The 13940-nt window shown below is 44.7% G+C and overlaps 1 protein-coding gene across 4 annotated transcripts in view; it reads left to right on the forward strand.

Annotated features, from left to right (window-relative positions):
* Window positions 1-13940, forward strand: part of SUSD4 (sushi domain containing 4) — a 137083-nt gene that overhangs the window by 23816 nt on the left and 99327 nt on the right. The window lies entirely within an intron of this gene.

The following is a 13940-nucleotide window of genomic DNA, read 5'->3' on the forward strand; positions in this document are numbered from 1 at the left end:
CAAGAAGGGAAGCCCCAGGAAAGTGCGGTGTCAGCACAGGCTTACTGTGTCAAGAACACCAGACCAGTGGGGTACTTGAACTCTCATGAAATGTATCTTTTCGTTGTATGAGACCCTCACCTGAGAAGCTGGGTCCCCTTTCCACCCCTCCCCTGACCTTTGGCAGCAACACTTTTCCTTCCCGGGGTCTTGCTTGTGTCAGACATCGTGTATGCCTGTAACATACAAAACATGCCCACCTCTTTGAACTATTGTAAGCATGATCTTTGCTGTTCGGTATTAAAACTTGCAGTTGCCCCTTTGTCCATTTTATTAGGTGGTCAGTCTGTCCACATATATTCATTGAGTAGACATAGTTCTCAAGGCTAAGCACAGATTTCCCATTTTAACTGTTCTTGGGAGTTGGGCTGTTTAGTTTTCTTAAAGTGCGGTATGCTCTTTCGTTTAGTTTTTATTTTCTGAAGACAAGTAATCTGGGGCTTGGAGGTGGCTAAACAGAGTTCTGTACGGTGCCTTGGAGCTAGACTCTTTCTGTTGGTGGAAATGAAGGTAGAGAGGTGGTGGAGGGTCGGGGGAAACTTGTGGAAAGGGACACCCACCGGGCTCCTGTAGGAATCACTGGACTCCGTGGGTTTGAGAGGAAAACCATAGCTCGTTTCAACCTTTTCCTCTTATTAAAAAAGCTATATGTGTATGTGTGTGTGTGTGTTCACTGTTGAAATTGTAAACAAAAATTTGGATAAGCGAAATTAAGAAAACAGACATCACACTAACCTCCTGTTAAAAATGTGATGTATGTCTATTTTCTATATGTACACGTTTTCCCCCCAAATGGTACTATATATGTGATTTTATAACCTGCTATTGTTTCTTAACAATATATGATGATATCTTTTATACTCTTAAAATTAATCTTCTATAACACTTTAACTCACTGTGTAGAATTCCATTTTATGTGTATCATGTAATTTATGTAACCGTTGTGCAGCACATAAAATGATCAGCAAAAAACAGGCAGTTTATCCAGAGCGGGAGAAAACAGTCTGATAATTACAAAAATAAATGTATAATTACCAGCTGTAAAAAGTGCCAGGAGGAAAACTACTTGGTGTTAAAAGAATTGTAAAGGAGGAGGGAGGGGAATCTCATTTAGTCTGGGTTGGGGGAGTGTTTAAAGAGGGCTTTCCTGGGGAAGTTAGCTTTGACCAGAGAGTTGAGGGATTTAATTAGGTGAAGATGGAGGGAGAGGGTTCCTGGTGGAGGGAAGAGCTTGTGCAAAGACCCCGTGGCAGGAGGTGGCATAGAATGTTCCAGAACCTGAAAGAAGGCCAGTGTGGCTGGAGTGAAGAAACCCTCATATCTTTTTCTTTTTTTAACATGTTTATTGGAGTATAATTGCTTTACAATGGTGTGTTAGTTTCTGCTTTATAACAAAGTAAATCAGTTATACGTATACATATGTTCCCCTATCTCTTCCCTCTTGCATCTCCCTCCCTCCCACCCTCCCTATCCCACCCCTCTAGGTGGTCACAAAGCACTGAGCTGATCTCCCTGTGCTATGCGGCTGCTTCCCACTAGCTATCTATTTTACATTTGGTACTGTATATATGTCCATGCCACTCTCTCACTTTGTCACAGCTTACCCTTCCCCCTCCCCATATCCTCAAGTCCATTCTCTAGTAGGTCTGTGTCTTTATTCCCGTTTTGCCACTAGGTTCTTCATGACCTTTTTTTTTTTTTTTCCTTAGATTCCATATATATGTGTTAGCATACTGTATTTGTTTTTCTCTTTCTGACTTACTTCACTCTGTATGACAGACTAACTCCATCCACCTCACTACAAATGACTCAATTTCGTTTCTTTTTATGGCTGAGTAATATTCCATTGTATATATGTGCCACATCTTCTTTATCCATTCATCTGATGATGGACACTTAGGTTGCTTCCATGTCCTGGCTATTGTAAATAGAGCTGCAATGAACATTGTGGTACATGACTCTTTTTGAATTATGGTTTTCTCAGGGTATATGCCCAGTAGTGGGATTGCTGGGTCGTATGGTAGTTCTATTTGTAGTTTTTTAAGGAACCTCCATACTGTTCTCCATAGTGGCTGTATCAATTTACATTCCCACCAACAGTGCAACAGGGTTCCCTTTTCTCCACACGCTCTCCAGCATTTATTGTTTCTAGATTTTTTGATGATGGCCATTCTGACCGGTGTGAGATGATATCTCATTGTAGTTTTGATTTGCATTTCTCTGATGATTAATGATGTTGAGCATTCTTTCATGTGTTTGTTGGCAATCTGTATATCTTCTTTGGAGAAATGTCTATTTAGGTCTTCTGCCTATTTTTGCATTGGGTTGTTTGTTTTTTTGTTATTGAGCTGCATGAGCTGCTTGTAAATTTTGGAGATTAATCCGTTGTCAGTTGCTTCATTTGCAAATATTTTCTCCGATTCTGAGGGTTGTCTTTTGGTCTTGTTTATGGTTTCCTTTGCTGTGCAAAAGCTTTTAAGTTTCATTATGTCCCATTTGTTTATTTTTGTTTTTATTTCCATTTCTCTAGGAGCTGGGTCAAAAAGGATCTTGCTGTGATTTATGTCATAGAGTGTTCTGCCTATGTTTTCCTCTAAGAGTTTGATAGTGTCTGGCCTTACATTTAGGTCTTTAATCCATTTTGAGTTTCTTTTTGTGTATGGTGTTAGGGAGTGTTCTAATTTCATACTTTTACATGTAGCTGTCCAGTTTTCCCAGCACCACTTATTGAAGAGGCTGTCTTTTCTCCACTGCATATGCTTGCCTCTTTTATCAAAGATAAGGTGACCATATGTGCATGGGTTTATCTCTGGGCTTTCTATTCTGTTCCATTGATCTATATTTCTGTTTTGGTGCCTGTACCATACTGTCTTGATTACTGTAGCTTTGTAGTATAGTCTGAAGTCAGGGAGCCTGATTCCTCCAGCTCCATTTTTTGTTCTCAAGATTGCTTTGGCTATTCGGGGTCTTTTGTGTTTCCATACAAATTGTGAAATTTTTTGGTTCTAGTTCTGTGAAAAATGCCAGTGGTAGTTTGATAGGGATTGCATTGAATCTGTAGATTGCTTTGGGTAGTAGAGTCATTTTCACAATGTTGATTCTTCCAATCCAAGAACATGGTATATCTCTCCATCTGTTTGTATCATCTTTAATTTCTTTCATCAGTGTCTTATAATTTTCTGCATACAGGTCTTTTGTCTCCTTAGGTAGGTTTATTCCTAGATATTTTATTCTTTTTGTTGCAATGGTAAATGGGAGTGTTTTCTTAATTTCACTTTCAGATTTTTCATCATTAGTGTATAGGAATGCAAGAGATTTCTGTGCATTAATTTTGTATCCTGCTACTTTACCAAATTCATTGATTAGCTCTAGTAGTTTTCTGGTAGCATCTTTAGGATTCTGTATGTATAGTATCATGTCATCTGCAAACAGAGACAGCTTTACTTCTTCTTTTCCAATTTGTATTCCTGTTATTTCTTTTTCTTCTCTAATTGCTGTGGCTAAAACTTCCAAAACTATGTTGAATAATAGTGGTGAGAGTGGGCAACCTTGTCTTGTTCCTGATCTTAGTGGAAATGGTTTCAGTTTTTCACCATTGAGGATGATGTTGGCTGTGGGTTTGTCATATATGGCTTTTATTATGTTGAGAAAGCCTCATATCTTTAAAGCCCATTTGTATTTATTGGTTTGAGTTGTTGGTTCATGTGCTTTGTCAATTTTTCTATTGATGTTTTTATCTTTTTCTTATTCATTTGTAAAAACTTTTCAAATATTCACCCTTTCACGTGTATTACAGTGATTGTCCTTGAAGTTTCCGTTTGCCTTTAATTGCATTTATTATAAATGTATCAACCTTTTTTCTCTACAGCTTCTGCTATTTGGTGTCATGCTTAGAAATTTCTTTGCCAACACAAGGTTATTTAAATATCCACTTATATTTCCTATATTTTATTTGTTATATTTAAACTTTTAGTCAATCTGGAAATTCATTTGTGTGTATTCAGAAAAGTGGGGATATAGTTTATTTTCATCCAAGTGGTTAGCCAGTTGTACCGACAGTATTGATTGAATAGTCCATCCGTTTCCCACTGTTTTGAAATACTAGCTTCATAATATACTAACATGTTTAGATATTTGGGTCTGTTTCTGGACCTTCTATTATATTCCATTGATTTGATGTCTCTTCCTATGCCATTACCACACTATTTTACTACTTGTACCTTTTAAAATCTGATAGAGCAAATCTCCACTCACTACTTTTCTTTTTCAAAATGTTCTCAGCTAGTACCATGGAATTATTCTTCCAGATATATTTTAGAATCATTTTGTTAATTTCATAGATTAATTTGGGGACAAGTGACATCTATTCAATACTAGTATTCTCAGAAAAAGGGCAAGTCTCTCCATTATTGTAAATCTCCTTTTGGGCTATTGGGTAGAACATGTCTAAAGACAACAGCAGCCCTAAAGATATTGCCTTTTCATCTAGAAAATATGACTGAAATGAAAACTCGACCGATAGCAGGACACCGAGGGCCCGCCGGTGGTTTTCCCTGCCCTGTATGCCCCAGGCCGCCTCCTGTCCTCCTGACCATGGTTCCACTGTGACTGTGGTCCCCCAGGGCAGAGCTCAGTCACTGCCATGAAGGAAGTGTGGATTTATCACGGCTCATTTATGCTGCCCATCCTTCTCTCTGCTTTGTATGTTGCCTCATTTACTTTTATTCTTTTTTTTAAATTAAGACTTCAGTTTTAATATGAGTATTTCACGAGCAATAACAATAAAAAGTTTAACTTTTCAGGACATTTCAAATGAAGGCAAACATGTTCAATAAAGCCTCATTTACTCTTAACATGACCAGAAAATTAGTGATCATGAGCTCTGTTTTACACCAGAGTCTGAGACCCTAAGAAGGGACAAAATTTGTCCCAAACAGGGACGGGTAGTGATGGGCGACCAGGAAGCCGGTGGTGTCTGCTGGCAGATGGTTGGAACGGGTTTGGAACCCAGGCCTCTCTGAAGACGAAATCCCACCTCCTTTCGCTAGACCGAGATGTTTGCTTCCCTCCCTCAGGCTTAGAGCAGCCCCTCGCTGGTCATTAACTGGGGAGGGGGAGTCGGGGGCGCCCCCTGTGGGTGTGGCCGCACACGCAGTTGTGTGGTGCTCTGGACGTGGGGAAGCAGTGTTGGATGTGTCCCTCGGTGGCTTGTGTATTTCAAATGAGACCTGGACCTGTGAATCCTCGGACGCGCGCCACATGGCGGGACCGGGGACCACCGGCTCTTCTGCGTTGGGCGTGGTTCCTGGGAAGCTTGATGGGAGCCGCCCCTTCCGCTTCCCACGCCGTCATCACAGCTGGAAGGCGGACACTCTGCAGGCTCTGATGGCGGCAGCTGCCCTGCCTCGCGTGGAGCCTGGGGTGGCGAGATGCAGCCGCAGCTCCGCTATTTTTAAGCTGTCCGCTATGCTCCGGTGGAGGCTGCCCGCGTCTGATGCTGAATCATGATCCAGCTTGCTAATTGCAGCTGCGCCTGTAGCCTGCCAAGTACCCAGACAGGCATCTGGCTCTGCATTTTGGATTCTGGTGACCTAGTGGGGGACAGGTAGGGTGACAAACGACCCCCTTGACAGGGGTACCCGGCAGGCCCAGTACTGCCACGGCTCTTGTAAATACCTTTGGATTTTATAAATTTACAACAAGAACCACCTTTCTCCAGAGAACAGCATATCATGACCGTATCTGCTTCAAGCTGAGGACTTTGCACATCAAACAAGTGTATTTTAGCCATCAAAGCTACTTTTATTCCCTCCCTAGAACAGATAGCACCTACACGCAAACCAGATTAAAAGACCATGTGTAACACACAGGAGGTTAGCTATATGAGGTCACGTATGTCTTTTTCGGGAAGACAGTTTTGGCTAGGTGATGATTATGTTTCTGAAACAATGGAGGTTGAAGAAATGCTCCTACAGAGAGTCTGGCAGCCTTTGATGTCCTCTCTCCCGCCACAGGCCTGATTGCATGGGTTCTCTGTCTCCCTAACTGCCTTAACTAGTTCACAGGACTGAGAGGGACCACATTTCACCTTCTGTGGGAAGAGGTCAGTCTCTGATCTTTGGCTGGAACCTCTCTGACCCAGCCAGCGTCCTAGAGGTCAAAGCAGGTTGAATCCCGTGGCCTCTGGACTGAAGCCCCTTTGGATTAGCGAAGATAATAAAGGACTAAGTGTTGACATCCCCTTCCTCGCCTTTACTCTCAAAGCCTTCTCTGCACCTGGATGCCCTTCCTGTCTCTTCGCTGACGCGAAGCTGACTGCGGTTTTCCTTCACAGCTGCAGCATTGCACGCTCGCCCAGCTCCATACCCCCAAGTGAGGCCTCACGGGGTCAGGCCATTCCTCTGTGTCTGCCGAGGTGCCCAGCTCCTCCCATTGCCCCCCTCGGAAGGACTGACAAGCCTGCGGTTCTTCTAAGCTTCCAGAGCCTGAATTCTTGTCAGTTCTGGGGGACAGGACCAATTTCCCGAGAGCCGAGCTGAGTCTTGGGGAAGGAGTGATGGGCACAAGTGTGGCTCCTCTGGTTCCCAGACGAATAGGGTGTTTAACTTCTTGGCATTGTTCATTCTGTCTTAGGGTACTGGGCCTGGCACTCAAACTCGTGTCACAGCCAGAACGTTCTTCCAGGACTGGGCTGTATGTAGTCATCCTCAGGGAATGTGATTCAAGCAAGAAGATCGCGGGGCTCTGTTACCTGCAGTTCTTCCCAGCCCTGTTGGGTAAAGGAGGACAACTTTAAGGAGATAAAGGATTTCTGTCATTGCTCTGTCAGGGGAAGGCTGGTGCATGAGGGCCCCAGTCCCTTCAGCTTTGCAAATTAGCCTCGGTTTCTCTCAAGACTGTTGGAAACTGCCCTGAACTGTGTGAGGGCAGGAGCGGTGGGTAGGCCTCATGACCAGCCGGTCCTGGGTGAGGGGCGGACCAGGCCCTGCTTCCTGTGGGCCCTTCAGTGTACGATTCACAAGGCTTGTTAGTTAAGTTAGTGGTGCCCCAGCGCATCAGAAACCACTGGGGAGTTTCTACCAAGACAGATTTCTTGACCTCGCCTCCAGAGACTCTGAGAAGGCAGATCTGGGTGGAGCTTGGGGATTTATATGCCACGAGATTCTGATGGGTAGCTAGCTAGGTTTGGTAACCGTTCTCTAGTGACCCCCTCAGTCCCACACCAGATCTGAGAGGACTTGACGTCCCTGAAGGAAGGTGGCCACAGCTGCACTGCATCCCAAGACAGCGGGAGATGCCACCTTCTGAGCTATGGTAGGCAGGATGGGGGCCAGCGAGGTGGGGAGTATGGGGTCCCTCTGTTCCATCCCACCACTGCCCCTCCTGGCTCCTTCTCAGTCGATAGATAGACCTAATAGTTCCCCTTTCAAATGGAGACCCTTCCTCGATCCTGGCCCTGCCCTAGTGTTCTCCCTCTGCAGCCGATCTCCTTGAAAATAGTCCATATTTAGTCTCTCTGCTCACTTCCATCTCACTCTTCAACCCACAACAATATGGTTTCCACCCACACCGCCCCACTGAAATTCCCCTGGTAAATGTCACCACCAGAAGACACGGGAGCACTAAGTCCACGCCCACCATGGGGTCTTGTCTGTTCTCCTCTTTCTTGAAATCCTCTCCTCCCTTGACGGTGAGGACATCACCTTATCACCGGAGTTTCTTGGCCCTCTTCTCTTCTCGCGACACACAGTCCGTCCCATGCAAGCTTATCTCCACTTGTGGCTTGAATTACCACCTAGAACTGCACGTATTTCCCCACTCAGAATTTTTTCTTGGACCTGAAAGGGATGTGCAGCTGCCTACTGGACATTTCTACTGAGGTGTCCCCCGCATCATACCTCAGCTGAATTATATTATTTTCTCAAAGTGCTTCTCTCTCCAAGTTCCCCGTCTCGGTGACTGGCATTCTCATCTGTCTGGGCCTCTGATCCAGATCGGAGGCCTGGACCCACCGAGTCTCTGTATCCAGCCCGCCCTGGCAGTTCTGCACCATAGGCACCTTGAGTACTGCCCCTCGTCCCCAGCCCCGCTGCCCCCATTCCCGCTCTCTTCCTGTTGCTCCTGGGCCATCGGAGAAGCGCAATTGGTGGGTTCTCTGCGTCCAGTCTATCAACCCTACTGCTAACAGAGTTGTTGTTCCAAAACACATCTTTGCTTGAATCATTTTCCTGCACGGGTCCTTCACTGGTCCCCCTTGCAGTTGGAGTGTAACCAAAGCACCAGACACAGAGCGCTCTGCAAGCTGTACCTGCGTCTCTCCCCTGCCTCAGTTTGGCCACCTCCTCTCTTTTTTCGGCTGTACTAAATGCCTGCAGGGTTCCTGGATACTCTGTGCAGCTCTGATCGGTCTGATTACAAAGCCGAGGACCCAAATACGCCTCTGAGAACAGTGACTCCCAGCCTTCACCCCTCTGGATCCCTTTTATTATTTTCAACCCACTGACTGTGTCCTAAAAGAGAGGGACTACCTTTATTCAGCAATAGTTCGTTCATTTCTCTCCTTTTTGATTAAAGAGGTATGTGGATGTGAATATCAGCTTTTTCACCACCTTATATTCCCAATCAAACAAAGAAACCTGGATTTTTATGTTGGTCTATGTGGATTTGTCCTGAAATAAATGTACTATTTCCATTCATCTTTCTAAAGAAATGAAAAATTGTTCAAGCATCCCCTCAGAGTCCGGGGACCTTGGGTGGAACGGATCTAGTCCTGCTTGAGAAAGAAGCTCTGCGCAGAGGGCTGGGTGGCCTCGGCCGGGCAGGCTCTCTGAGGGGCTCCTGGGATCTTTCTTCAGGGATTTGGTGTGCTTTGGCCTCATTTTTTCAGTCTAAGCCTCCTTTGTTTTCTCCTGTGTTGATGCCAAAAACAATAGCCCTGCCTCTTGAGCACAAAAGCAACCCTGAGTGATGACTCTGTAAACAGATCATGTAGCAGGTAACCACACAGCTGACACAGGCGAGGGAGGGGACGTGCGACCTGCCACTTGTGTACACAGCTCACAGCCATGAGCACGTGGTGCTGGGCTTTCTGACTGCAGTGTCCTAATTGTCGTCTTCTGAGTAGATGGCTGATGCCGGTGGTGTGCAGGTTGCAGAAGAGCTTCTGTGATTCATACCCTGTTGTAGCGAGACCTCCCATTTCCTCCCACCCCGGTCGTCAGGAGCTCATCATTGGATCCTTCTATTTGTCCCTCACACCTTATGCTAAAATTAGCCATTTAAGGTCTCATCCACTCGGCACAGTCCGTGGGGAGGCTCTAGGAAGTGTCATTCATGCATTCACACATTCAACTGATATTTGAACGCTGAGGGTGCCGTGGAGATAGACACAGCCTGCCCTCATGGAGTGTGCAGTCAAGATGAAGATGGACAGGAAAACAGTAACAATGAAGTGTGAAGGGTGCAGAGAATACGGCAGGAGCAGGGCTGGAGGAGCGAGACCAATTTGGGAGCCGATGGCGGTAGCCTGTCCTACCTTCTCTGTGACTCGCCCGGTTTCAGGCTCTCCGGGGTGTTTCTGGGCCATGCAGGGTGGGCTGGAGTCACAAGCTGAGGGGCACAATAAATCACACCTTCACCAAATACCCTTTGAACACCTCCTATGAGCCAGATACTGTGCTAGGTGCTGGTGAGATAGAATTAGCACTGAATTTAGAGTCAGAAGAGCTGGGGTCCAAGCCCGCCTAGAATACTAGCTGTGTGGATTTTGTTAAGTCCTTACGGAAAAATATGTGTATAGCTGTAAAAAGAGGATAATGCGATAATACAAGTGAAAGTATTGAGCAAAATGTTATGCAAGTATAAATATGGTAGTAGTGGCTGTTATTATTATGTTAATTTCCAACCTGGCCCATCAGACAGTTTTCTTCTGGGTGAGATAGTCATAGCTGAACCCCAATAAGAATTAAGGCCAGCTCATTTTTTTCTTAATAGAACCACTTTGGCAGTATCATTTCTATTCAGGCACCACTGTGCTTTTCCTGATGATTCTAATCAAATGCTAATGCTTTGAACAGATTTCAACTTTTCCTTTCTTGGAAGCAGGTTTGCGTTTAGTAGTTGAAAGTATCTTTCTCATAAAACAGTTTCTAACAGAACATTTTACTAAGTCAGGCTACAGCTCTCCGTTACAATCACCAAGAAGCTATTCCATAAACGATGCAGACTCATACATGTCCATAGGGCCATTGACTGAAATTCTCACCTGCTAGCCAAGAGTTTTAGGACACACAGAAACTGTGACCTCTGGGTAGAGGTTTAACCTGGGAGAGAGCGGTGCCCTGCATCACCCCTCCCTGGCCTGAGTTCTGCCCCTCTGAGGCAGCCACTGTCAACACTTGTCACTGCTCACAAGGCTACCTTCACTTTTCTAAGTCATTTGCTTACACTGATATCTCTTGATTTCTAAAACTTAAAGGTATTAAAAGTTTTAGATATTACCTATTGACTTCATATGGGAAGTTCCCTCCCCCAGTTCCCATTCTTTCTGGTCTCAAGACAGTTGTCTCCTAATTTTTGTTTAAATCCAGTCATTGTTTACATTCCATTGACGTGGTGAGTATTGTTCACTATACTAAGCACAAAAGTATACTCAGATAACATTTCCTTTTTTTTTTTTTCAATAACTTTTTATTTTTCCAGGAGTTAACCATCACTTTGTTGGTATTTTGTTTTGTTCTGAAGTATTTTCTGTGTCCCTGCAATTAATTCTTCCCTAAATCTCCAAAAGAACTCTAAATCTTTCTTAATGCTATTTTCTGTATGGTTAAATGCAATCAGTGATCTATCGATCGCATTTTTCCCTGGAGATATTCTTCCTGGAGTCCTCCCCCCACCATCCCAATTTGGACTTCCTGTTCTCCAGGTCTGCTGCCCAGTTATCTGGAGGGTTTGTCTGCCCTCCAGCGTTGGATTCCCTGTTTTCCGAATCTGTGTCTTCCCGTTTCTTGGATTACCCCCTGATTTTGATGGGGCAGATCCTTTAGTAGCTTCCTGAGTAAGGGGTTCGAGAGGTAAATATTTTGAGATTTGACTGTTTGAAAATGTCTTTTTTTTCTACTCTCACATTTGACTGATAACTTGGTGTGAAGCATAGAATTTTGAAGGAATCAATTCGTAGTCTTCTGGCTTCTAATATTTCTGATGAGAAGTGTGATGTCATTCTGATTCTCAGTCTTTTATACGTGACCTGTCCTCCCTACACCAGAAGCTTAGGATCTCTTTCTATCTCTTAGTTTCCTGAAATTCCCAATAATGTACACAGTATGGGGTCTGTTCCTTTACTGTGGTCTTGTCCATTTGGAGACTTGTGCCTTTCATTTCTGGGAAATTTTCTTATATTACTGCTTTATTTTCTCCTCTTCGTTTTCTTTCTTCTTTCTGGCTTTCCTATAACTCCTAGATTGGTCCTTAAATGTTCCTATCTTTTATCTTCAATTTTCCATCTCTTTGCCCTTTTGTTCTCTTTTCTGAAAGATTTCCATGACTTTTCTTCCAGACTTTTGTCACATTTTTTTCAGCTGCATATTTAAATTACTAAGAACTCTTTCTCTAGTTGATTCTTTTTTAAATAGCATTCTGTTCATGTATCATGGATACCTATCTTCTATTATATATTTGAGGATATTAACTGCAGTGTTTTTCTTTCTGCATTGTTTCCTATTTCTTCATAGATTGCCTTTTAAATTGGAAACTTCCTTGCCCATTCGTAATTAATACCAAGACATGTAGGGAGCTCTGTGTATGCAGGTGGGGTTTGTCAATTCCTGGGCATCACTGAAAATTGATTGTGCTGGAATTTCAGCCATTTCACTGAGGGTGGGGGGAGGTGGTCCCCAACTATCCACATCTGTAGCATCCATAAGTGTTTTCTCTGTGGCTGTTCATTTCTCCAGAGGAGAAACCTCTGATTTCTCGCCTGGGGTAGGGATGAGGAGATCCACCTTTCCTGGAGAGGGTAGAAGGGCAGTGAGGAGGGGTGTTTGGTCTAGATTTACACTTTCACTGAAGCCCCTGTTTTGTGTATGGTGCCTTTTCCCTGATCTCTGCTGTGCCTGGTATCCCCGAGTCTCCGAGTCTGGGGCTGCCATAAAATGAACCTCTCCTCTCCTGCTGTGATGGGGGAAGGGTGATCACCTGGAGGCCCCAGCCAGGAGAGGGGACCTGGGTCTCACCGCTCCTTAATACATTTCAGCCTCACTTTCTGCAGAAGCTGGTACTGCCAATCTCCCAGCCTTTCTGAGGTTTCATGGCTCAGAAAGGGTGCCCCTTACTTTATTCTTCACAGCTCTGCTAACTTCCCTATCCACGTTCCAGTTTCTTAAAAAATTAGAGACATTTTTTGCATTGTTGCTTCTCCTGTTCTCTGTGTCGTTGGGGGTTTACACCTTTTCATAATCCTTTATTTTCATTTCAGTGAAGTTTTGGGAAGGAGAAAAATTATCCATGTGTTAAGTGTGCCAAGATCAGCAGGAAACTCTGATTTCATTTTAATTTCTTTCAGAATGATTTTTTTAAATTGAGTGCCCACTAGTACCAGACGCTGTTCTAAGTGGTTGTGTGTATCATCTCACTGAATCTTCCTGCTTGCTCAGTAAGGAGGTACTGATATCCTGGGGGTACAGCTTTGGACACTTAGGCAGAGAGAGGTTTAGTAATTGCCCTGGTAGTGAGTGGTAGAGTCTGGTTTGAAGCACCAGTGGGGTCTAAGCTTTGACTGCTGCATCTTAGGAAGGGGAATGTGTGCCTGATTGTCCTGGGACAGTGATCTGGGCGAGGTGGACAGTTGGGGCAGTGTCCACCCAGGGTGCTAGGAGCACGTGGCCAGGGGCAGTCCTTGGAGTGGGAACGTGGCGGAAGATGGGCAGGTGAGGCACCGCTAGAATGGTCCCCATCCTCCCCGGTGCCCCATTAGCCAGAGGGATCTATAAAGGACAAGGGCAGGAGACGGAGGGGTCCAGCTTCGGACCACCAAGCCACGGGAGGAAGTTTTAACCCCTGGTTCTATTTCCCTGTGGCCTGAAGGAGAGGCTTGTCTGTGGAGGCTCCCATCTTCCCACAAGTACTTCCAGTCACTGAGAATTGCAGAATAACTCACTCCAGCGGGGTCAGGCCATGTTTCAGTGCCCAGGATGTGTATTTTAAAGTCTTGAATCCAAATTATAGCCTTAAAAATAACGAACGACCTCTAGTTGAAATGGGCAGATCCTAAGAAACTTTATATATCTCAGTGCAATGAACGAGGAAGGTTGGTGTGAAGTAATGCAGAGTGCCTGAAAATTGTTATAGATACCAGCAGCAGTAAGTATCCAATTTTTGCAAGAGACCTCACCGAAGTAATTTAATCCCTTTGATGCTCAGTGGAATTCAGGTACCATGTCTGAATATAGATATGCCATTTATACACATACTATAGTATTTTCTGTAGATATGTGTGTATATGGTCACGTAGAAAACAAGTTGCTTTGAGGTAGCCTAGCCATGCTTCCTAATAACACCCTGCGAATATTTTATGAACTGCATCTTATGTATTTTACGGCTGCCTAGAGCATCCCTGACGTACCGCCCTGACTGCTGCTTCGCGTAGTACTTGGCCTTTGACTGAGAGGACTGGAACTCAGAAGCTAGAGAATCGGGGGGCTTGTACCGGTGCCACACGGGTCCTCTGTCCCCGTGACTCAGCCCTCTCTTTGGGGGTTCCATGTAGCAATCTAGAACCGCCAAGCTGGGATTTTATGGAGCTGAGTGTAGGTGGGAGGTCAGCAAGGTGGGGGGGATGGGAAACTGGAATTCCCAAGTGTCCCTTTAGGCTTTATGAAGGACCCATTTGTTGCCTCATCCAC

Source organism: Balaenoptera acutorostrata, chromosome 1, assembly GCF_949987535.1.
Source record: "Balaenoptera acutorostrata chromosome 1, mBalAcu1.1, whole genome shotgun sequence".
In the NCBI taxonomy this organism is placed as follows: Eukaryota; Metazoa; Chordata; class Mammalia; order Artiodactyla; family Balaenopteridae; genus Balaenoptera; species Balaenoptera acutorostrata.